At 41.7% G+C, this 26,311-nt stretch overlaps 1 long non-coding RNA gene across 2 annotated transcripts; it reads right to left on the minus strand.

Moving 5' to 3' along the window:
- Positions 1-5,535: 5,535 nt before the first annotated feature.
- LOC133538549 (uncharacterized) lies at positions 5,536-10,224 on the minus strand. 2 transcript variants are annotated; one of them, XR_009803027.1, is made up of 4 exons: positions 9,484-10,224; positions 9,113-9,193; positions 8,725-8,805; positions 5,536-6,553 (listed from the first exon to the last, which is right to left on the minus strand). It is a non-coding gene; the product is annotated as an uncharacterized LOC133538549 (long non-coding RNA). The 2 variants fall into 2 exon arrangements; XR_009803026.1 differs by lacking the exon at positions 9,484-10,224 and having other exon boundaries at positions 9,113-9,394.
- Between the last annotated feature and the right edge of the window lie 16,087 nt (positions 10,225-26,311).

Below are 26,311 nucleotides of genomic sequence, written 5' to 3' on the forward strand. Positions count from 1 at the left end.
CTGAAGAAAGGTGCGGGGCCGACCTTCAGTTATTACAGGTACGACCATATAATCTCACTAAAACACTAGTAACACAATAAGCAGATGAGGGATTTTCCAGAATTATCCTAGTAAATTTGTCTAACATCTGAATCGCTCCCACTGCTTTGTCTTTTTTTTTTTCTAGTCCTTCACTCTCACTTTCCTCATCCACGAATCGTTCATCCTCGCTCAAATTAATGGGGAAATCGTCACTTTCTCGGTCCGAATCGCTCTCGCTGCTGGTGGCCATGATTGTAAACAATGTTCAGATGTGAGGAGCTCCACAACCCGTGACATCACGCGCACATCGTCTGCTACTTCCGCTACAGGCAAGGCTTTTTTATTAGCGACCAAAAGTTGCCAACTTTATCGTCGATGTTCTCTACTAAATCCTTTCAGCAACCCTGAAAGAGACAAGCGGTAGGAAACGGATGGATGGCTGCTGTTGTGGCCTTCTGCAGCTGTGCGTGATTGCCAGACGTAATAATTAGCGTCCACATGACCGAATCAGGCTTCCCGATACATCCGCCGTGGCTCTTTTCACATGCAAGTATTTAGGAACTGACAGATTCTTGTCGCGGAGAGGGAGAGTCTTTCGTGTGTCCCCCCCCCTGCATGTGGACACATTTCATTGAGGCCTTCCAGTAATTACCCACTCCCATTATTCATGGGGTTCATTTGTAATTCTTACAAAACGTCCTCTCAACTAAACACACACAAAAACCTCGCCGCCGTCGTGTTTGGAGGAAGTCGTTTTGGCACGCCACTTCGGAGCGTACACACACACACACACACACACACACACACACACACACACACACACACACACACACACACACACACACACACACACACACACACAGAGAGAGAGAGACAGAGAGAGGGAGAGAAAAAAAAATCTGTTCGGGTTTAGCTTGAAGGGTCGAGCAATTATCTGATTATGAAAAACATTACATGTCAAAAAGAACAACAATATGTAATTGGCGTGGTGTGTGCGAGCTGCGGAGGAGCAGATGTGGAGATGTGTGTGCGTGGCTGTCGGCGTAATGGCTAACAGCTTGGCCACACAGCCCCGCACTAAGGGAGGCTTCAGGATGGAATTTAAAAAAAACATTTGGTACTACCAGACACTGCAATTTGATGGGTAAACTTCACACTCTAATGGGCTTAGAAAGGATTTCTTGGGAGCAAAGATCCCCGCCTTGCTCGCAATGTGTTCAAGGCCACACTAGTCCTCCTCACACATAGCATATTTTTCCGAGTATAAGTCGCACCTGCCGAAAATGCATAATAAAGAAGGAAAAAAACATCTACAAACCCCGTTTCCATATGAGTTGGGAAATGGTGTTAGATGTAAATATAAACAGAATACAATGATTTGCAAATCCTTTTCAAGCCATATTCAGTTGAATATGCTACAAAGTAGAGATGCGCGGTTTGCGGTCTCATCCGCGTAGTCCATGGATAAACCGCGGCTCGGGCGGGTGACATGACGAAAAAATACATTTTAATTAGATTCGGGCGGGTGGCGATTGAACCATCCGGAAATATTTGATATACATGGTTCTGGGATCGGTATCCTTTGCCATTCAAAGAGCCAATTAGGACCCGTGTCACAAAGCGAAGAAGACAATAGGAGGCGCTAATATACTCTAGTGCAGGGGTGCCCACACTTCTTCTGCAGGCGAGCTACTTTTCAATTGACCGAGTCGAGGGGATCTACCTCATTCATATATATAATTTATATGTTTTTATTTATGAAACATACGTTTTTGTTAACAGATTAAAGGTTTTGAATGATAATGCAATACTGATTAACACAAATAGAGTCCTTTCTTTCATGAAGACAATAATATATAAGTATTACCTGATTCGGAATTGCATTGATGGATTGGCAACACTAAATGGTCCCTAGTGTGTGAATGTTGTCTGTCTATCTGTGTTGGCCCTGCGATGAGGTGGCGACTTGTCCAGGGTTTACCCTGCCTTCCGCCCGATTGTAGCTGAGATAGGCGCCAGCGCCCCTCGCGACCCCGAAAGGGATTAAGCGGTAGAAAATGGATGGATGGATGGAATCCGACAGAAGTGCGGATAACGTCGCCATCTTCAAATGGAGGAGAACTAAAGTCCTCCTTTCTGTCCAGTACCACATGAAAGTGGTTGGTTTTTGGCATTTAATTTGTCCAGCTTCCATACTCGTTTTTAAACACTTTGCAAGAAATCCATTAGATCCGTAGCTTACTAGCTTGTGCACGCCGGCTTTCTGAGACTCTTATTTTGTTAGCGCAGGCAAGAGGAAGCAGCGCTTTTATTGTGAAGATAGGAACTGTGCAGTCGGCCTTTAGAGTTTTAACAGCAGGTACGGCTCGAATGTGTTGAAATAAAAAGTGTTTCTCGTCTTCCTGTCTATCACTTTTTCTTAATATTTTTTCTTAACATCATTGTCACCGACGTCCCACTGGGTGTGAGTTTTCCTTGCCCTTATGTGGGCCTACCGAGGATGTCGTAGTGGTTTGTGCAGCCCTTTGAGACACTAGTGATTTAGGGCTATATAAGTAAACATTGATTGATTGATTGATTGATAATGAGATTGCAGCAGCCAGTGTCATCTCACAATCAATCAATCAATCAATGTTTACTTATATAGCCCTAAATCACTAGTGTCTCAAAGGGCTGCACAAACCACTTCGACATCCTCGGTAGGCCCACATAAGGGCAAGGAAAACTCACACCCAGTGGGACGTCGGTGACAATGATGATTATACAAGACCCCCCCAGGTGTCGTGAATGTCAATCAAGTGACGAAAGTGAGGTCTTGGTAAAGATTGATGATCGCTAATTTTTAGGTCTATTTTTTTAAATGCCTGGCTGGCGATCGACTAACACACAATCCGCGATCAACTGGTAGCTCGCAATCGACGTAATGGGCACCCCTGCTCTAGAATGACTGCCGGCAGTCACCCAGATAATAATTATTAGGGCGTGCTATGAAGCCATTGGCTTTGTCGCCTTCTACAACATGTTCGAACCGTTTGTCAGTCCAGCAACATGTTGTGTGTGACTTCTGCAACAACACCACACGACTGCAAGGCATACTGGGTGACACAGAGTACACTAATGGTTGTGATATAAACCATTTTAACACTCTTAGTAATATGCGCCACACTGTGAAGCCACACCAAATAAGATTGACAAACACATTTCGGGAGAACATTCTCCCAGTAACACAAGATAAACGCAACACAACAAATACCCAGAATCCTTTGTATCCATGACGATCCTGACTATTTTATACACCCCACTAGCGTGTGTATATATGCGTATAAATGTGTATCATATAAAATCGCTAATGATAATCTTTAGCATGTCTATGGTAAATACAATGTAAATTAGCATCGAGCTTGCATTTTGAAATGTTTTGTTGGCATGGAAAATGATTACCATCGTAACAAAGAGGCTGTCTGAGTTTGCTCTGAGTGCTCGACTGATTGTTTCCCAACCAAGTGTGTGAGTCTGCAACAGGACGTGACCTTAGATCAGGGGTAGGGAACCTATGGCTCTAGAGCCAGATGTGGCTCTTTTGATGACTGCATCTGGCTCTGATAAATCTGAGCTGACATTGCTTAGCATGAAAAGTAATGAATGATTCCACTTGTAATCACAGTGTTAAAAATAATGTTCAAAATATAAAACATCCTCATGCATTTTTATTCCATCCATCCGTTTTCTACCGCACCTGTTAAAGAAGTTGCGTAATGTTAAGAAGTTATTTATTTATTATTGGTTAGTGTGGGGCTTGCCCTCCTGGGGGTTCTTCAGACCACCAAGCACCGAAATGAGAGCCTGTTTCAGGGTTACAATATTGTTTTATTTTTCAATAATCTCTCAGTTGCTTTCCAGCAATTGTATTTTTGTCTTTCGTTCTTGCTCGCGCTCTGGCTCCAGCCCCAACCCTGTCTCTCCTACTGGCTGTGGCTTATAACAGAGCGACAGGTGATTAGATATCAAGGCCCTGGTGGACCATCCACGCACTTGTCGCTGATTTCGAGGCCTGTCCTGGCACACCCCAGTTCGCTGCAGGCTCGCAGGCCACGCCCCCTCCACAGTTAGCTTGAGAATAACAATGTTATTACAAAGAATAAGAGACCTCTTATACTCTAGAAATGTTGGTCTTACTTAAAAATGCACACATTTAGTTGTGTTCAGTGTTGAGAAAAATATTATATGGCTCTTACGGAAATACTTTTTGAAATATTTGGCTTTTTGGCTCTCTCAGCCAAAAAGGTTCCCGACCCCTGCCTTAGATAGTAGGTATTATTGTAGCATTTGGTGTTACATGTCTCGGTACCCGGTAGTACCGACAAACTTTGGTCAGTTCGGCAAACGTACCGAATAAGGTACCCATCCTTAATGCTCCTCCAAGTCTAATATGTCGTGGTTCAGGTGCACCGAGGGCATGGTCGCTTTGGCATACAGTACTGGGAGCACATACTGAAGATAATACAATAAAACAAAATGGGGCGGGGGGGGCTTATCTGGACCTCCCAGGTTAAACAGAAAAGTCTGCGTTGCGTGTTTGAACTACAGGCGCCGTCCTCCCGCACCTTACTCAAAGCAAGACAACCCTCATGTGGGGAATGCACCCCCCCCCCCCCCCGGACCCGCCCCCTCCCCCAGGCAATCATCCAAAAGAGCCGATTGTAAATGTTCAGAATTGACTTTAGAGATTTCTCCTTATCTACGGCTTTCATACCTCATCCCCTTCAAACCCATCCCTGGATGCGATGCCCGTGGTCGGGCGGTGACGGTGGCCAAGACGGGAGTTAAAACAAAAGCAGAGACAGGCTTTGGATTGGGTTTCATTTTGATTTGTGTTGCAGCAGGAATGCCGGCAGACATTTTATGCCTGTCATCCACAAAGAAGAGCCAACTTTCTTTTTATTTTTTTTATTTTTTATATAACCTCATGGTTCAGACATCTGAGGTCCGACAAGCAGAGAACATGCTCGTGGAATCATGCATCCATCTGCGTGTGACTCTAGACCAGGGGTCGGCAACCCAAAATGTCGAAAGAGCCATATTGGACCAAAAATACAAGAAAAAAAAATCTGTCTGGAAATTAAAAGTCTTATATTAGTGTTATAGTGAAGGCAACACATGATGTAAGTGTCTATATTAGCTATAGTTGTTAAAGTCTTAGTCAAGTGGGTGTGACACCAGGATGTAGAGACGAGGGACAAGGTGGAATTATATAAAAATGAAAACATTTCATTAGACAAAAAAGGATAACTAAGGGTGATGGGGCAGAAACGCACACCATGAAATCTGGCCAAAATAGGTTCCTCAGATTTCGGCAGGAGAAAGGGCCAGGGCACACTGAGTAGGGCAAGAGTCCAACAAAAGTAATCCTTTTACCTCAGGCGGACTAGGAGATAAACACACAAGAGTTTAGGGAATTCAGGACAAAGTAGCGAAAACATACCAGGTCTGGTGAAGCAGGTGCATGCACGACAGGAGTACCGGAGAAAATAACCGGCGAAGCCAAGCTGACAGTGATGAGCCTAAATACCGGTGTGCTAATTGCAAACAGGTGGGCCTCAAGGTCCGCCCCTCGCCGAGGACGAATCACTAAAAGCACAGCTGCAGACCAAAGAGAAGGCAGGAAAACAGTAAAAACACAACAATAGTAGCCTACTATCAAAATTGATTTGTGTCTCATGCTGACGCAAATATTCGTTACAGAAATTTTGAAATGTGAATATATTTTTTTACATTGGAAAACATTAATAAAACATAGGTTTATCAGAGTGTGAGATAACTTCTGGAAATTACTGGTTTAGAATGGCCAGAATGTGTGTGTCCAAGTTGAAGGAAACTGCAGCCTGTCTTCTTCTAATGGATTCATTATAATCTTTGCAAGCTAGGTAATGTTTGCTGTGGTCTGGAACAACATGGCACACAAACAAAAATCTGTTATGTAAGGACTGGGGAAGGAGACGGCACGACAACAATGGATCAAGCTCAACAGATTTATTGAGTGCTTGATGATTGTATGGGGTGTGTATGCTACCATGTGTTTGAATAGAAAACTATGTGTGGAAATTAACTGTATGTAAATACCGTGAGGTTTGTTTAAGTGGATGTACAGCGTCCGAATCCGAGGGGAAGAAGCCAAGACGTCCGAGGTCCGAGCGGGGTCGTAGGCAGGAAGGAGAAGTCCGGAACTCCAAAGCAGGGGTCAAGGATCGGGGAGGGCAAACAAGGTCCAGGGGGGAAAGGCAACAGTGGAAGCTGAGACACGAGTGACTGTGGGGGAAAACAAGACACAAAAATGGGATCATGAAAAAGGCACGAGGAAACAAGCAAACGAGCGAGATCAGGAGGGAAGTCGGAGACGCAAAGTTTTCTGCGAACAGAGCTACGTTCCGTCGAAGGGAGGTCAGCGACGAGGCTCTTTATCCTGTCGTCCGTTATTAAACCCAGATGCGTTGATTGCAGATTGCCTCCGACTGGGGCTGTGAGTGGGCGCGGTCTGGGAAATGAAGTGAAGTGAATTATATTTTTATAGCGCTTTTTCTCTAGTGACTCAAAGCACTTTACATAGTGAAACCCAATATCTAAGTTACATTTAAAGCAGTGTGGGTGGCACTGGGAGCAGGTGGGTGAAGTGTCTTGCCCAAGGACACAACGGCAGTGACTAGGATGGCGGAAGCGGGAATCGAACATGCAACCCTCAAGTTGCTGGCACGGCCGCTCTACCAACCGAGCTATGCCGCCCCAGTCTGTGCGGCGAGCGCGTGTCTGGCGGCGCTCACAGCGAAGCTTCTAGGTGCTCTCACAGAAGAGGGAAAAACAGACTGCGCGTGCGCCGTAACAAAATCAGAAATACAGCCAATATTAAATAGAGATAATGTCTTGAGGCATGCAAATATAAATTAAATACACAGAGGACATACGTAAAGGATATCAAAAGTGCTCAAATATACAAACTCCATATCTATATGAGTTGGGAAATTGTGTTAGATGTAAATTTAAACAGAATACAATGATTTGCAAATCCTTTTCAAGCCATATTCAGTTGAATAAACTACAACAAGATATTTGATGTTCAAATTCATCAACTTTATTTTTTTTGCAAATAATAATTATCTTAAAATTTCACGGCTGCAACACGTGCTTTGTAAAAAAAAAGAGTGCGGGTATTTTCCTGGCCCGCCTGCAGTCCAGACCTGTCTCCCATGGAAAATGTGTGACGCATTATGAAGCGTAAAATAGGACAGCAGAGACCCCGGACTGTTGAAGGACTGAAGCTCTACATAAAACAAGAATGGGAAAGAATTCCACTTTCAAAGCTTCAACAATTAGTTTCCTCAGTTCCCAAACGTTTATTGAGTGTTGTTAAAAGAAAAGGTGATGTAACACAGTGGTGAACATGCCCTTTCCCAACTACTTTGGCATGTGTTGCAGCCATGAAATTGTAAGTTAATTATTATTTGCAAAAAAAAATAAATAAAGTTTATCAGTTTGAACATGAAATATGTTGTCTTTGTAGCATATTCAACTGAATATGGCTTGAAAAGGATTTGCAAATCATTGTATTCTGTTTATATTTACATCTAACACAATTTCCCAACTCATATGGAAACGGGGTTTGTATATAAAAAATAAAATGACGGTTGATTTCGGAACTAGTAATTAAGAGTTGGACAATATCGGAATTCCGGAAAAAAAAAGCCATTATCGGACATCTCTACTTAAAACATTGCTTGTAAAATGAATACAAGTTTTATGATGGCATCCATTTTGTCATGATCCGCTGTACGGATCATATCATATTCTACTTTTGTTCCGTTATTGTATTATATTCTGCTAATGTTTGCCTTAGTTCCTGGTTTGTTCTGTTACCATCCATCCATTTTCTACCGCTTATTCCCTTTTGGAGTCGCGGGGGCGCTGGCACCTATCTTAGCTACAATCGGGCGGAGGGCGGGGTACACCCTGGACAAGTCGCCACCTCATCACAGGGCCAACACAGATAGACAGACAACATTCACACACTATGGACCATTTAGTGTTGCCAATCAACCTATCCCCAGGTGCATGTCTTTGGAGGTGGGAGGGGCCTATCCCCAGGTGCATGTCTTTGGAGGTGGGAGGGGCCTATCCCCAGGTGCATGTCTTTGGAGGTGGGAGGGGCCTATCCCCAGGTGCATGTCTTTGGAGGTGGGAGGAAGCCGGAGTACCCGGAGGGAACCCACGCATTCACGGGGAGAACATGCAAACTCCACACAGAAGGATCCCGAGCCCGGGATTGAACCCAAGACTGCAGGACCTTCTTATTGTGAGGCAGACGCACTAACCCCTCTTCCACCGTGAAGCCTGATAGTTCTGTTACCATAGTTTCCTATTTGTTTCACCTGCTTCTTGTTTCCGGACTCACACCTGTTTGTAATTACTCTCCTTATTTAAGCCTGCCTTCTTTGTTCTCTCATTCTCGCTTCCTAGTTTGTGTTACACGCAGTTTGTGTTTCACTACAGTGACGATTCCGATTCCAAATCCATGTTTGTACTTGCTAGCTTCCACGCTAAGCCTTTTGTTCCTGTAGCTCTCATGCTAGTAGTTTTGTTCTGCCTTTTGTGCCTTGTGCAAGTTTTTCTGTTCTTAGTCTGTTTTTAGTGTTAAATAATTCAATTATTTCTTACCTTAACGCTGTGTTGGAGCCCGACTGCATCATTGAGAGAATGCCCCGCATCACGATGCCCTCGTAATCGTTAGATTTGACCCTGGAATGGAAAGATTATGAGGATATTTAGCATCATTAATTCTGCGATGAGGTGGCGACTTGTCCAGGGTGTACGACGCCTTCTGCCCGATTGTAGCTGAGATAGGCACCAGCGCCCCCCGCGACCCCAAAGGGAATAAGCGGTAGGAAATGGATGATTCCAATTCCATGTTTGTACTTGCTAGCTTCCACGCTAAGCCTTTTTTTCCTCTAGCTCTCATGCTTAGTTTTGTTTTGCCTTTTGTACTTTGTGCAAGTTTTTCTGTTCTTAGTCTGTTTTAGTGTTAAATAATTCAATTATTTCTTACCTTCACGCTGTGTTGGAGCCCGACTGCATCATTGAGAGAATGACCCGCATCACGATGCCCTCGTAATCGTTACATTTGACCCTGGAATGGAAAGATAATTAGCATATTTAGCATCAATAATTCTGCGATGAGGTGGCGACTTGTCCAGGGTGTACGCCGCCTTCTGCCCGATTGTCGCTGAGATAGGCACCAGCGCCCCCCGCGACCCCAAAGGGAATAAGCGGTAGGAAATGGATGGATGTATATTAAAAGCGGCCCTCTTAGGGCAACCATAACTGCCATGTGGTTCTCAATGAAAACCAGTTTGACTTGCCTGATCTACTGCAATGGTTTTTGTGCAAGTAGAGAGAAGTCACTTTGGACAAACATACTGAAGTGATGACTTGTCCCTCTTCCGGATGCTGTGAGGTGTGGCCGACATGCAAACAAGTCCTGTCGAAGAAAAAAAACGGGTTAAATCCCTCAAGACAGAGACGCCGAACACAGGAATTTGGTGTTTGCATGGAAGTCATTTTGTATTGTTTGTTTGAAATGTGTCTCCTTTTTTTTTTGGAGTGGGTGTTTTTTGCTCCCTTTCAACAGTCTCTCCACATGGCCTCCTGTCTCCTTTGTCTTTTTATAGCCTCCTTCTGGGAGAAGCTGCACTCTCCCCGAACGCAACACAAGCCAAAACACCTCTCAGTTCCTCGGCCAAGGCCCGTTACCCAGGGAATAGAACCCTCCCTTACGAGTCCACGCCTTCTCTCATCCCCCCGGTCCCGTCGGTGCCGGACACAGATTTGTGTGTGTGTGTGTGTGTGTGTGTGTGTAGCGGTTTTGTTAGGTGAATCATAACGTTGGACTGTGAAAGTCAAGCGTGGGCTTTGGGTTATTCCTGTCACCTTTCTGTCATCTTCATTTCATCATCTTCCCCCCGCAGTGGAAAAGCGAGTGGATCCTTCTTTGCACTATGAAATCATTTGGACAAGTTTATTGAAAAAGTATGCTGACCAGTGCGTGCTCCTCACTACAACTTTTGGTATTTTCCTCTCTTCTGTTCACCTTTTTCTCACAAAACGGGAATTTCTTTCTCCATCTGCGATCTATCTCTCGAGGTGAAATGTCCTGCTGGTCGCTCAATATCACTTGCAATTTTCGTGCCTTGGTTTTTGGCTGAGAATATGTCCATGGTCTATGACAATCTCTGATAATATTTTGATAAAGAGTTATTTGTTAAAATGTAATTTAGACAGTAAGAAGAGATTTTAAATGGTCTATACCACTTTTTGTATGCATATGTATATTTATATCTATACATGTATTCGTGCGTCTATATGTATATAGTATGTGTATATATTTATATGTATATGTATATCTATATGTGTATATATACATATATATGTATGTATAAATACATGTATGTATGTAAATATGTATACATATACTTATACATGCATACATATATACATGTATGTATGTGTATGCATATATGTATGTTTGTCTACATCTATACTCTATATCTATGTGTGTGTATATTTATATGTATGTATGTGTATATTTGTATTTGTATGTACATTTGTGTATACACATACGTATATGTGTATAAATGTACATATGTGTATATATGTATGTATAGATACATGTGTATATATATATATATGTATGTGTTTGTATATATGTGTGTATATGGGTATATATATATTAATATATATATATATATATATATATATATATATATATATAATAATGTGTATGTATATGTGTGTATTTGTATATGTATTTATGTTTATATGTATATGTATGCATACATACTTATATATGCATACATATTTACATACATGTATGTATATGTATGCAAATATACATGTATATATGTATGTTTTATGTGTATATATACTGTATATCTCTGTGTGTGTATGTATATGTATTTATGTATTTCTATGTATATATGTGTATATATATTTGTATGTAAATGGTAAAATGGTAAATGGGTTGTACTTGTGTAGCACTTTTCAACCCCTTTTTAAGGAGCTAAAAGCGCTTTGACAGTATTTCCACATTCGCCCATTCACACACACATTCACACACTGATGGAGGGAGCTGCCATGCAAGGCGCTCACCAGGACCCATCAGGAGCAAGGGTGAAGTGTCTTGCCCAAGGACACAACAGACATGACTAGGACGGTAGAAGGTGGGGATTGAACCAGTAACCCTCAGATTACTGGCATAGCCACTCTACCAACTTCGCCACGCCGTCCCCATGTGTATATATATATATATATGTATGTATATATATATATATATATATATATATATATATATATATATATATATATATATTTGTGAATTATATTTATATAGCGCTTTTCTCTAGTGACTCAAGGCGCTTTACATAGTGAAACCCAATATCTAAGTTACATTTAAACCAGTGTGGGTGGCACTGGGAGCACATGGGTAAAGTGTCTTGCCCAAGGACACAACGGCACTGACTAGGATGGCGGAAGCGGGAATCGAACCTGCAACCCTCAAGTTGCTGGCACGGCCGCTCTACCAACCGAGCTATGCCACCCCATATATATACAGATTTATTTATTAATTAAAGGTAAATTGAGCAAAATGGCTATTTCTGGCAATTTATTTAAGTGTGTATCAAACTGGTAGCCTTTCGCATTAATCAGTACCCAAAATGTGTGTGTGTGTGTATATATATATATGTATGTATATATATGTATGTATATATATATATATATATATATATATGGTAACCCTCAGGCAGGTCTTGGTCTGCTAGTTTTCTGCACACCAGGATTCAGATTGTTTTCACACTTGACCAAAAGAACAGATGTGGCACGGCAACCGCACCAGGGTTTATTTGAACAGAACCGAACACGACAATATGACCTTTGAAGGAAAAAAATAATACCTTAGAACCATGAATGGAGCGTACTACTTCCTGCGACCTACAGTAGTCAAGCCTACAGCTAAGACTGGGGCCATGTTTCTCGGCACCACACACACACACACACACACACACACACACACACACACACACATAGAGGACATGCTCGTTTATCTTCCGGCCACAGTGGCATAGGCAGGGAGCTGGCACTGCACAGATGTCCACTAAGTGCTGATGGAGGATGTGAGCAATAGATGTGCTCCTTAGCGCTGCTGATGCAGCCGGATGCTGCTGTGCCCCGCCACCATCATTATTCCTCCGCAGCGTCGAGGAGGGGCAAGCGAGCAACGGGAGTTAGCATATGTTTGCATTTGCTGTCCCTCTAAAAAGCATAATTAGCAGCGGCCGGCCAGGAAGGAGAGGAGGCGCCGCGGATTAAAGTCCCAGGTAAAGCGCCGCGATCCCCGGCTTCAAAGTCATCAATCCTCGCGGGTGTGCTGGCCGAGAGGGTCTGATGCCGTGGACGGTAACTCACTCCGAGGGTAGCGCGGCAAAGACTTCAATAATGACATCACCCCTCGCACTGAGAGACGGGGCCGGATTTCAGGGCCCTTCCCGGCACTTTGAAGTCCCTCCTTGACGAGGGCTTTGCGGCTCGCCTGATACTGGCCACGCTGCTCCCTGCACACATGGGCCACAGAAGCCACCCGGGTGGCTTATCAGATTTGTGGAGGCTTAACGGCGGAGTGTGTATGTACCATGATAAAGTGTGTGTGTGTGTGTGTGTGTGTGTGTGTGTGTGTGTGTGGAGGGAAAGGGTCATCTCTCTTACAATCCACCCCTCACAGCTAATTTAGGCCTGAGTTAGCATGTCCACATTTTTCTTTGGCTCTTCAACCAATTGCGTTTTGTTTTTTTTGTCTTTAAAGAGGAACATTATCACAATTTCAAAAGGGTTAAAAACAATAAAAATCAGTTCCCAGTGGCTTGTTGTATTTTTTGAAGTTTTTTTCAAAATTTTACCGGTCCCCGAATAGCCCTAAAAAAAAGCTTTAAAGTGCTTGATTTTCGCTATCTTCCAAACCACTATCCATTTCCCTGTGACGTCACACAGTGCTGCCAATGTAAACAAACAATGGGAATACCACAGCAAGATATAGCGACATTAGCTCGGATTCAGACTCGGATTTCAGCGGTTTAAGCGATTCAACAGATTACGCATGTATTGAAACAGATGGAGTATGAAAATATTGAAGAAGAAACTGAAGCTATTGAGCGAATAGCTATTGACGCTATTCATAGCCATAGCATGGCCGAATAGCTGCGTTAGCATCGCCGGTAAAATGTGCGGACCAAACGATCAGGACTTTCGCATCTTTTGACACTGGAGCAACTTAAATCCGTCGATTGGTAAGTGTTTGTTTTGCATTAAATGTGGGTGGAAGGAAACGTAATATAGTTGCAAATGCATCTGCAGGTTATCCATACATCTCTGTGCCATGTCTGCTTTAGCACCGCCGGTAAATAGCATTTTGGCATCGATTAGCGTAGCATATTAGCATCGATTAGCTGGCAGTCAACATCAACAAAACTCACCTTTGTGATTTCGTTGATTATCGTTGCAAATGCATCTGCAGGTTATCCATACATCTCTGTGCCATGTCTGTCATCGCCGGTCAAATGTGGAGACACTCTGGCACATTCAATGGGGGTCTGGCGGCAGACACTTTGGCATCTTGGGGCCAGTGGTGCAACTTGAATCCCTCCCTGTTAGTGTTGTTACACCCTCCGACAACACACCCACCAGGCATGATGTCTCCAAGGTTCCAAAAAATAGTCGAAAAAACGGAAAATAACAGAGCTGAGACCCGGTGTTTGTAATGTGAAAATGAAAATGGCGGCTGTATTACCTCGGCGACGTCACATTCTGACGTCATCGCCTCCAGCGCGATAAACAGAAAGGCGTTTAATTCGCCAAAATTCACCCATTTAGAGTTCGGAAATCGGTTAAAAAAATAGATGGTCTTTTTTTCTGCACCATCAAGGTATATATTGACACTTACATAGGTCTGCTGATAATGTTCCCCTTTAAAAGGGAACATTGTCACCCTTTAAAGGGAACATTGTCACCCATTAAAGGGGAACATTATCAGCAGACCTATGTAAGCGTCAATATATACCTTGATGGTGCAGAAAAAAAGACCATCTATTTTTTTAACCGATTTCCGAACTCTAAATGGGTGAATTTTGGCGAATTAAACGCCTTTCTATTTATCGCTTTCGGAGTGATGTCACCTAGGTAGTCAACACCAATTTCTCCACCACATTACACGCAGCAAGTCACTTCTCCAAAGTGGGCTGGCTCAGGGTGGAGGACAGAGTCAAACAACTTGCACTGAGCCTGGTCTATAAAATCCGCTACACCTCCTTGATACCGAAGTACATGTCCAACTACTTCCTTAACGTAAATGACCGCCATAACCACAACACCAGGGGGAGCTCCACAAACCACGTTAAACCCAGATTTCGATCTAACAAAGGTCTCAACTCATTCTCTTTCTATGCCACATCAATGTGGAATGCACTCCCAACAGGTATAAAAGTAAGTTAATCTCTATATTCCTTCAAAAGCGCTCTAAAACAACACCTCCAGGCAACTTCAACACTTTACTAATACCCTCCTCCATTCACATCCCATCTCCCCGGATTATAAACAACTCAAATGTACTTCTAATGTATATACTTGTTCTTATGCTATGTGAACTCACTATGTTCTCTGCTGGCTGGACACTGTGAACCACTAATATCAGTCAAAATGAAAGCTTGTTCCCATAGGAACCAAAAACTGTTAATGTTTAGACAAAAGTGTATATTATATATACTATTATATGTATAGTATTTATATAGGTGTGTGTGTGTGTATTTTGGGTATATACATGTGTGTATGTATGTGATTATGTATGTATATGTATGTATATATATATATATATAAGACATACACCTGGGGATAGGTTGATTGGCAACACTAAATGGTCCCTAGTGTGTGAATGTTGTCTGTCTATCTGTGTTGGCCCTGCGATGAGGTGGCGACTTGTCCAGGGTGTACCCTGCCTTCCGCCCGATTGTAGCTGAGATAGGCGCCAGCACCCCCCGCGACCCCAAAAGGGAATAAGCGGTAGAAAATGGATGGATGTATATAGATTGTATATATGTGTGTACATATATGTTTGTGTTGTGTATATATGTGTGTGTACATATGTATATATGTGTGTGTGAATTTAAATGTATTATATATAGATAATATATAGCATCTACGCAGCAACCACTAAATTGAATTATATTATATATATTATTGTGTTATATATTGTGTGTATATATATATATATATATGTATATATATATATATATATATATATATTGTATATGTATAGGGGTGGGACCTAATAAGTTGACTTCTTCCCACTCCCTTTTGAGCCAATCTTGACATCTACAAAAGATTAGTCACATGTAATGTTTTCAATGTGGGTGTAAAAATCATGTATTTATCTATTTCTTTTGTATTTTATGTCATTCTCTTGTTTTGTTTGCATGGCTCAAAATAAATCATTCATTCATTCATTCATACATATCCTACTAAGTCAGACCTACACTGTTTCAATGTCCACATTTCTCTGTTGATGCAATTGTTGATGACTGAAGTTCTGATATCAACCAAAGCTCCTCATCCCACCCCCCGGATTGTAAATAATGTCAATAATTCAATGTATATACTATGATGATTAACTTGTGTGATGACTGCATTATGTTGATAGTATATATTTGTACCATGCATTGATTAACGTGGACCCCGACTTTAACAAGTTGAAAAACTTATTGGGGTGTTACCATTTAGTGGTCAATTGTACGGAATATGTACTGTACTGTGCAATCTACTAATAAAAGTATCAATCAATCAATCAATCAGCACACGATATTTTGTCACGAAATGAAGCCGTCGCGGTTGTCGTCGTGAGGCGGCATTGAACTTGACAAGAGTTGTTTATCGGAGCGTGGCGGCCCTACCGTATGTTAGCGGTCCACGGAACAAGGTCATGAATGTTGTTCTGCCCAATGAGAGCGTCTGCTGCCTGGATCCAATTGGAACGTAGGCCGCAAACTAATAGGATGTGGAAATGTTACCTTGAAAGTTGCTGCTTTTGGAGGAGAACGTGCGCACCACAATCTTGTCTTGTCAGATTCTCCCAGCTAAGGTTTCCGACACACACTTCAAGCCTCCCTCTAATGAGTGGAAAATCATTACCAGGTCCTGCACGACGTTAAAGAGCGCCCGCTTTTTTCTGCGTGCCTCAGGTTTCGCCCGCCGTCTCCTGCTTCCAAATGTTAGCAAACCCTTTTCACCTCCAGCACAAACAAACAGCGAAGTACGGCCTATCGCAGCAGACTATCAAAGGCAGCATTTGTTTGCAATAAAACGCTGGTTTGGAAACGGCTCCAGTGCAGATTTTTGTGCTACGGAGCGGGAGCCAACATTTATTTTTTTTCTTTGCCCTGCCGCAGAAATCGAGCGCGTTAAAAAAGAAGCGGCTGACTAACTACAACATCGTTCAACGTTGTTTTTTAATTGCTCGTGGGGCAAAGGCTTTGATCTCGCTGCCGTCATCTCTCCGCACGACTCGGACATTAGCGGCATATCGAGTTTGGGACGCGACCGTAACAGATACGGGGAATCGATGAGAGAGTGACAGAGTGACGCTTTATCTCCGCTGGTCTCGTGACAATGACTCTGGACTATTCTCCTGAGATGCAGTGGAGGCATCACATTGTCAGTGGAGAGGCACTAGAGCGGGGGTCACCAACGCGGGCACCAGGTCGCCCGTAAGGACCAGATGAGTCGCCCGCTGGCCTGTAATAAAAATAGCTCAAATAGCAGCACTTACCAGTGAGCTGCCTCTATTTTTTTTAATTGTATTTTGTCACAACTAGGCTTGGACGTGGATTGTTTCCTCGACGCAGATGAGAATCAGCACGAGCGAGGCGTGGACATGAGTACATGGTTGTTTATTTAATTATAATAATAATAATGGATTAGATTTATATCGCACTTTTCTATTGTTAGATACTCAAAGCGCTCACAGAGAAGTGGGAAGCCATCATTCATTCACACGATGGTGGTGGTAAGCTACATCAGTAGCCACAGCTGCCCTGGGGTAGACTGACGGAAGCGTGGCTGCCAGTTTGCACCTACGGCCCCTCCGACCACCACCAATCATTCATTCATCATTCATTCACCAGTGTGAGCGGCACCGGGGGCAAAGGGTGAAGTGTCCTGCCCAAGGACACAACGGCAGCGACTTTGATGTCAATTGGTGGGAAGCGAACCTGCAACCCTCAGGTTTCTGGCACGGCCGCTCTACCCACTACGCCATGCCGCCCCTATAAAAAATAAACAAACTAAGGGCGCTCACAAGGAGGTACAGACACTTGGCTATGAACAAACAAAACACTAGCATGAATGCTGCAAACTACAAACATGAAACAAAAACACTTGCTCGATTGGCATGAATTATTATAAACTATAAACAAAACTAGCACAATGGCATAAATACAAAAACTGACACGGCATGGAAGTATGGACGAGGGCATGAAGGAGGTGCAGCATGGGTAGCGTGTGTGCGTGTGAGTGAAGATCCCAGAATGAAGACAAGAAAAAGAGTGACTTAAGTAGTATGATAAGTAGTGAAGTGAAGTGAATTATATTTATATAGCGCTTTTTCTCTAGTGACTCAAAGCGCTTTACATAGTGACACCCAATATCTAAGTTACATTTAAACCAGTTTGGGTGGCACTGGGGGCAGGTGGGTAAAGTGTCTTGCCCAAGGACACAACGGCAATGACTAGGATGGCGGAAGCGGGAATCGAACCTGCAACCCTACCAACCGAGCTAAAGTAGTGAAAACAGGTGTGAGGCTGAGGACAGAGACGTGACATGACAGGTGAATTTGAAAATCCAAGAAAATATTTTAAAGACTTGGTCTTCACTTGTTTAAATAAATTAATTTATTTTTTTACTTTGCTTCTTATAACTTTCAGAAAGACAATTTTAGAGAAACAATACAACCTTAAAAATGGTTTTAGGATTTTTAAACACATAACTTTTTACTTATTAAATTCCTTTCTTCTTTCCTGGCAATTTAAATCAATGTTGAAGTACTTTTTTTTATTGTTAAAGAATAATAAATACAATTTAATTTAATTCTTCATTTTAGCTTCTGTTTTTTCGACGAAGAATATTTGTGAAATATTTCTTCAAACTTCAAATTATTGTGGAAAAGCTAGAAAATTCGTAGAATCAAATTTAAATCTTATTTCCAAGTCTTTTGAAATTCTTTTAAATTTTTTGTTTTGGAAAATCTAGAAGAAATAATGATTTGTCTTTGTTAGAAATATAGCTTGGTCCAATTTGTTATATATTCTAACAAAGTGCAGATTGGATTTTAACCTATTTAAAACATGTCATCAAAATTCTAAAATTAATCTTAATCAGGAAAAATGACTAATGATGTTCTATAAATAATTTTTTTAATTTTTTCCAAAAAATTCGAATTAGCTAGTTTTTCCTCTTCTTTTTTTCGGTCGAATTTTGAATTTTAAAGAGTCGAAATTGAAGATAAACTATGTTTCAAAATTTTATTTTATTTTTTTCCCTGTTTTTCTCTTTTAAACCGTTCAATTAAGTGTTTTTTCATCATTTATTCTCTACAAAAAACTTTCCGTAAAAGGAAAAAAAACGTATGACGGAATGACAGACAGAAATAACCATTTTATATATAATATATATTTATTAAAGGTAAATTGAACTAATTGGCTATTTCTGGCAATTTATTGAAGTGTGTATCAAACTGGTAGCCCTTGACATCAATCAGTACCCAAGAAGTAGCTCCTGGTTTCAAAAAGGTTGCTGACCCCTGCCTTAGAGGTTGTTAACCCTTTACTGACAGTCATTTTTAATTTAATGCCATTAAAACATACATTTTTCTTATTCACATGAGCTTGTTTCAATTCTTGCAATGAGAGACAAAGCAAGTCAACAATATTTACAAATCTGTTCAAACATTACATCATCCATCCATCCATCCATCCATCTTCTTCCGCTTATCCAAGGTCAGGTCGCGGGGGCAGCAGCCTAAGCAGAGAAGCCCAGACTTCCCTTTCCCCAGCCACTTGGTCCAGCTCTTCCCGTTGTTGTCATAGCTTCCCGTGCGATCGTTACGCTTTTCTTTAGTTTGTTTCTGTCAATGCTACGGTGTACAATTTTTGATTATTAAATCACCTCCTACTTTCACGTTTTTGTCCGGAGTGGTCCGTTTTGCATCCGGCCGGGACGGAAGCCAGGACTACTCAGGACCTTCGTATTTTGAGGCACATGCACTAACCTCTCCACCACCGTGCTGCCCATATTTGCAATTTAATATTTACAAAATTTAATATTTAATTAATACTATTATTATTTTTTATATTATTTAATTTAATTTATTTTTAGATGTATTTTATGATTGTTTTAATATTTAATTAATATTTAATATCACATTTTAATATTACAATATTTAATATTTACAAATAATATTAAATTAAGAACATACAAAAATATGAAACTGGTGGAGTTCGGTACCTTTATCAAGATTAAAGGCCTACTGAAATGAGATGTTCTTATTTAAACGGGGATAGCAGGTCCTTTCTATGTGTCATACTTCATCATTTCACCATATTGCCATATTTTTGCTGAAAGGATTTAGTAGAGAACATCCACGATAAAGTTGGCAACTTTTGGTCGCCAATAAAAAAGCCTTGCCTGTACCGGAAGTAGCAGACGATGTGCGCGTGACGTCACGGGTTGTGGAGCTCCTCACATCTGAACATTGTTTACAATTGTGGCCACCAGCAGCGAGAGCGATTCGGACCCAGAAAGCGACAATTTCCCCATTAATTTGAGCGAGGATAAAAGTTTTGTGGATGAGGAAAGTGAGAGTGAAGGCCAAAAAAAAAAAAGACAGGGCACTGGGAGGGATTCAGATGTTATTAGACCTATTTACTAGGATATTTCTGGAAAATCCCCTGTTTATTGTGTTACTAGTGTTTTAGTGAGATTATATGGTCGTACCTGAAAGTCGGAGGGGTGTGGCCACGACCGCCAGTGTCTCTGAGGGGAGCCACGTTTCTCAACGAGGCGAAGCGAAGGCAGCCGTTGGGGCCGGGCTGAGCTTTTTTTCCCCCTCCTCCACCGTGGAAGCATCCCACGTTCGGGGGCGGCCGGCCGGAGGAGGCAAGAGAGTCAGCAGCTGCCTCTTTGACAGGTGCACGAGGAATGACGCAAGCTCCGCTCATGTCTACAGTAAGAGCCGACTTATTGCCACAATCTTCTCACCGAAACCTGCCGGTTGACATGTGGTAGGGAACCATGTTCGCTTGACCGCTCTGTTCCATAGTAAAGCTTCACCTTTGGGAATGTAAACAAGGAAACACCGGCTGTGTTTGTGTTGCTAAAGGCAGCCGCAATACACCGCTTCCCACTTACATCTTTCTTCTTTGACGTCTCCATTATTAATTGAACAAATTGCAAAATATTCAGCAACACAGATGTCCAGAAGACTGTGGAATTATGCGATTAAAGCAGACGACTTATAGCTGGGATCGGGCTGGACCAAAATGTCCGCTACATTCCGTGACATCACGCGCACGCGTCATCATACCGCGACGTTTTCAACAGGATACTTTGCGGGAAATTTAAAATTGCAATTTAGTAAACTAAAGCGGGCGTATTGTCATGTGTTGCAATGTTAATATTTCATCATTGATATATAAACTATCAGACTGCGTGGTCGCTAGTAGTGGCTTTCAGTAGGACTTTAAGAACCACTGACATAGAACATTGTTGTCGCTGCAATAACGTTATTCTTGAGAATTTGTGCTTTGACACGTTTTCAAAGCTTCGCCGTTGTCACGTCGGTTCTAGCGTGGGAGGAAGCCGGAGTACCCGGAGGGAACCCACGCAGTCAAGGGGAGAACATGTAAACTACACACAGAAAGATCCCGAACCCGGGATGGAACCCAGGACTACTAAGGACCTTCGTATCGTGAAGCACATGCACTAACCCCTGTTCCACCGTGCTGCCCATATTTACAAATTAATTTTGCGATATTTAATATTTAATTAATAATATTTTTTAAATATTTTTTTTATTTAATTTGATCATTTCTTTTTACATTTATTTAATAATTAAATATATTTTTAATTAATATTTAATTCATATCATTTAGTATTACATTTTAATATTACAATATTTAATATTTACAAATTAATATTTAATAAGAAAATATATTTAGTTTTTCACTAAAGAAGGAAGGGTTAGGTGAATGCGCACATGGTGGGGGTTCGGTACCTCAAACAAGGTTAAGAACCACTGATATAATGCAGTGGTTCTTAACCTTTTGTCAGTGATGTACCCCCTGTGAACATTTTTTTAATTCAAGTACCCCCTAATCAGAGCAAAGTATTTTTGGTTGAAAAAAACTGATAAAGAAGTAAAATACAGCACTATGTCATCAGTTTCTGATTTATTAAATTGTATAACAGTGCAAAAAGTGCAAAAAGAGATAAAGAAGTAAAATAATAAATAAAGAAGTAAAATACAGCACTATGTCATCAGTTTCTGATTTATTAAATTGTATAACAGTTCAAAATATTGCTCATTTGTAGTGGTCTTTCTTGAACTATTTGGGAAAAAAGATATAAAAATAACTAAAAACTTGTTGAAAAGTAAACAAGTGATTCAATTATAAATAAAGTGTCACATTCAAAACGCATTGTGATGCGTGGAGATATCACCTCAGGATGCAGTGGGACCAGACAGGCAGGATTGCAGGTAACAATCTGATTTATTATACAAAAAAATAAAAGAACACTTATACAAACAGCAAAGTAAAGGCGTGCCTGAGCGCAAGAAAAGCTAAAGCTAATAGCTAGCACTAGAGTCCAAATAAGTGTCCACAGAAGCGTGTGTCAAGCGCACAGAAGCTAAGGCGGAACTTAGCACAGAGCAGACAAGGCAGAGAAAACCAAACATGACAGTTGTGCGTAGTAAACCATGAGCCAAGACGGAACTGAGGTAGAAAGCGCTCTTAAATACTAAAGTAAACAATTGCCATCAGGTGTGCGTCGAAACACATAGCAGGTGGAACAAATGAGAAACCATGGCAACGAGATAAAACAGGAAGTGCAAAACTCAGAACAGGAAGAGTCTAAAATTAATCATCAAAACACAAAAAAAGGACTCAAATATAGACAAAATATGTGATCCGGGAATCGGATCACAACATAAATATTTCTCCACATAGAAGTAATCATCAACTTTGGGGATTGTAATAGAGATCCATCTGGATTCATCAACTTACTTATAAACATTTCTTCACAAAAAATGAAGTCTTTAACATCAATATTTATGGAACATGTCCACAAAAAATCTAGCTGTCAACACTGAATATTGCATTGTTGTATTTCTTTTCACACTTTATGAACTTACCTTCTGTGACGGGTTACCTGGCGTCATGGTGTGGGCTGCAGTGCCGATCGATACAAGACACATCATAGCAGGTTTGACTCGTGTTTAACATCAGGTCTTGCCAGTCTGTGGCGCCAACTTCTGGCTTGCTGGCTCTTCCTGGTCGTGGCGGCGCACCTTTTGGTGTCCGGGGGCTGCGTCTGCTGCAGGTGTTCATCTTTCTCTCGGTCCATCTCGTCACGCTCGTGGTCGCTGTTGTGGGGTTGTTCCTCTCCTACTTCTGCCACGATTGCTCCTCCTTCGCCCTTTTTATGCTGCAGCAGAAGTTGTAACAATTGAGCGCAGGTGTGTTGTGTACGCACCTGACGCTGATGGCTGCAGTGTTGCTGCCGGCGTGCCCCACCTCTCCGCTCTCCTGGCCGCCATCTTGGTCAGGACAACCATTTCCCCTTTCCCGCTGTCGGCTCCGCCTCTTCACACATTCATATTTTGTTGCAGTATTATTCAATAAATATAATAATAATAATAATAATAATAGATTAGATTTATATCGCACTTTTCTATTGTTAGATACTCAAAGCGCTCACAGAGAAGTGGGAACCCATCATTCATGCACACCTGGTGGTGGTAAGCTACATTACATCTGTAGCCACAACTGCCCTGGGTTAGACTGACGGGAGCGTGGCTGCCAGTTTGCACCTACTACAGGTGTGTGCTTTGCGGTCACAACCACGGAGTCCACGGTTGTGACCGCGGGTCAGGCGGGTGACATGATGAAAAAATAGATGTACTAGCCTATAGAAATCAAGCATTTATAAATAGTTAAATGTTGTTTCCCACATACGAAAAACAAGCAGCACTCTTTGAAAGAATATGTGGGCATGCTTTTATTTTGAAGTGTCTCGTTTGGTCTGTCGACGGATGTAAGGAAGCTACTTCCGGGTATGAGAACACTTTTTTTTGATGTAATGAGAAGGGCGAAAGACTAAAAAGTGTCACAAGTGTCCAAATAACTCTAAATTAAGTCTTTGTTGCATAGAATATTTTCCCCTTATGTCCAAATAACTCTCGATTAAGTCTTTGTTACTTAGAATATGTTCCCCTAGTGTCCAAATAACTCTAAATTAAGTCTTTGTTGCAAATAATATTTTCCCCTTATGTCCAAATAACTCTCATTTAAGTCTTTGTTACTTACTATGTGTTCCCCTAGCTTCCAAATAACTCTAAATTAAGTCTTTGTTACTTACAATATGTTCGCCTAGTGTCCAAATAACTCTAAATTAAGTCTTTGTTACTTACTATGTGTTCCCTTAGCTTCCAAATAACTCTAAATTAAGTATTTGTTACTTACTATGTGTTCCCTTTAATTGTCCAAATAACTCTTAATTAAGTCTTTGTTACTTAGAATATGTTCCCCTAGGGTCCAAATAACTTTTAAATTAAGTCTTTGTTCCTTACAATATGTTCTCCCAGTGTCCAAATAACTCTGAATTATGTCTTTGTTACTTAGAATATGTTCCCCTAGTGTCCAAATAACTCAAAATTAAGTCTTTGTTACTTAGAATATGTTACCCTAGGGTCCAAATAACTTTTAAATTAAGTCTTTGTTACTTACTATGTGTTCCCTTAGCTTCCAAATAACTCTAAATTAAGTATTTGTTACTTACTATGTGTTCCCTTTAATTGTCCAAATAACTCTTAATTAAGTCTTTGTTACTTAGAATATGTTCCCCTAGGGTCCAAATAACTTTTAAATTAAGTCTTTGTTCCTTACAATATGTTCTCCCAGTGTCCAAATAACTCTGAATTATGTCTTTGTTACTTACTATATGTTCTCTTAGTGTCCAAATAACTCTGAATTATGTCTTTGTTACCTACTATATGTTCTCTTAGTGTCCAAATAACTCAAAATTAAGTCTTTGTTTCTTACAATGTGTTCCCCTAGGGTCCAAATAACTTTTAAATTAAGTCTTTGTTCCTTACAATATGTTCTCCTATTGTCCAAACAACTTTTAAATTAAGTCTTTGTTGCTTAGAATATGTTCCCCTTATGTCCAAATAACTCTAAATTAAGTCTTTGTTAATTACAATATGTTGCCATAGTGTCCAAATAAATCTAGCTTAATATTGTCACTTACAATATGTTCCCCTAGTGCCCAAATAACTGTAAATTAAAATATGTTCCCCATAATAAAGTGTTACTCCATTTTTTTTTCCCCTGTTGGAAAAATGCCATTCTCGCCCCTACATCCGTGTTGATGGGCTCATATTGCCCATCCGACTTAAGAAGATCACAATTTCCTCCTAAAAGAAGCATGCAGGCCAATGAGGTATTTGTTTGTCCTTTGTTGGTAGGGGGCGGTTTAGCTCGGTTGGTAGAGTGACCGTGTCAGCAACTTGAGGGTTGCAGGTTCGATTCCCGTTTCTGCCAACCTAGTCACTGCCGTTGGGGGCATGGCCTGCAGCGTAGCGGGGTGTGCCAGGAACGGCCTCGAAATCAGCGACAGGTGCGCAAAAGGCCAACCTGGTTCTTGTTATCTAATCACCTGTCACTCTGTTCTAAGCAGCAGCCAAGAGGTGAGATGGGGTTGGGGCTGGAGCCAGAGCGCAAGCGAGAAAAATACAAATTCATCCAAGCGCCAGATGCAGTCATCAAAAGGGCCACATCTGGCTCGCGAGCCATAGGTTCCCTACCTCTGCTCTAAACTAACCCATAATAAATAAATCACTTCTTACTCTTAATGCAACTTCTTGAACAGGTGCGGTAGAAAAAAGGACGGATGGATTCAAATGCATGAGCATGTTTTCTATTTTGATTGTTATTTTTAACACTTTGATTACAAGTGGAATTATTCATGACTTATTGTGTCGAGCAGTGTCACCTCAGATTTATCCGAGAGCCAGATGCAGTCATCGAAAGAGCCACATCTGGCTCTCGAGCCGTAGGTTCCCTACCTCTGCACTAAATATATTTATAAAGGATTTTTGAATTTGTTGCTATTTTTGGAATATTTTTTTTTTTAAATCTCACGTACCCCTTGGCATACCTTGAAGTACCCCATTTAAGAACCACTGCCAGACCGTTCTTGTCGCTGTAATAACTTGAACTTCGACACCTGTTATTGAAGCTTCGGCGTTGTCACGTCGGCGCCAGCGTGGAACCAAAGGGGTACCAGCTCCATGTAGGGCAAAAAAATGTGAAAGGTGGTGCTTGCGAGCGGGGTGGAACAGTTCATGGCGGATTTAAGAAAAAGAAAAAGAAAAGGATCAGCGGGGTTTGTTCAGGTTCAAGATGCGCTGTGTCTGTTGGCAGCTTGTCGGGCCAACATTGTTTGACGCTCTAGCCCTTCTGCCTTTTTCTGAGCATTTGAGGGCTTTATAGCTCGCTGTGACTCTGCCGCCAATAGCTTCCAGATGCCGCCGGTGTGGGAAGCGGGGGTGCAGAGCGCGAGGGGAGAAGAAGCAGAACCAGGTGTGACCCATTGCAATCTGGGATGTTCTCCACGGATATTCCCGACCATTATGTGCTGTGCATGTGTGCGCGCTGAAGAAATAATGGGCGTGCAATGTGTTTGCAGTCTGACGCTGGACTTTGGGGAAGACACAAAACACTTGAGGAGTGTTTCAGAGCAGGCTTTTGCACACACACGCTCTGCCAAGGCACGGAGTTCAGGGTTTGAGGTGCGGCGTTCAGCACATTTTCCTGCTGGCATGGTCCAGGTCCCACATATGGCAGCACTCTGAGCCCTCGGGCCCAAAGCGGCC

The sequence above is a fragment of the Nerophis ophidion genome, linkage group LG20, assembly GCF_033978795.1.
Source record: "Nerophis ophidion isolate RoL-2023_Sa linkage group LG20, RoL_Noph_v1.0, whole genome shotgun sequence".
NCBI lineage: Eukaryota > Metazoa > Chordata > Actinopteri > Syngnathiformes > Syngnathidae > Nerophis > Nerophis ophidion.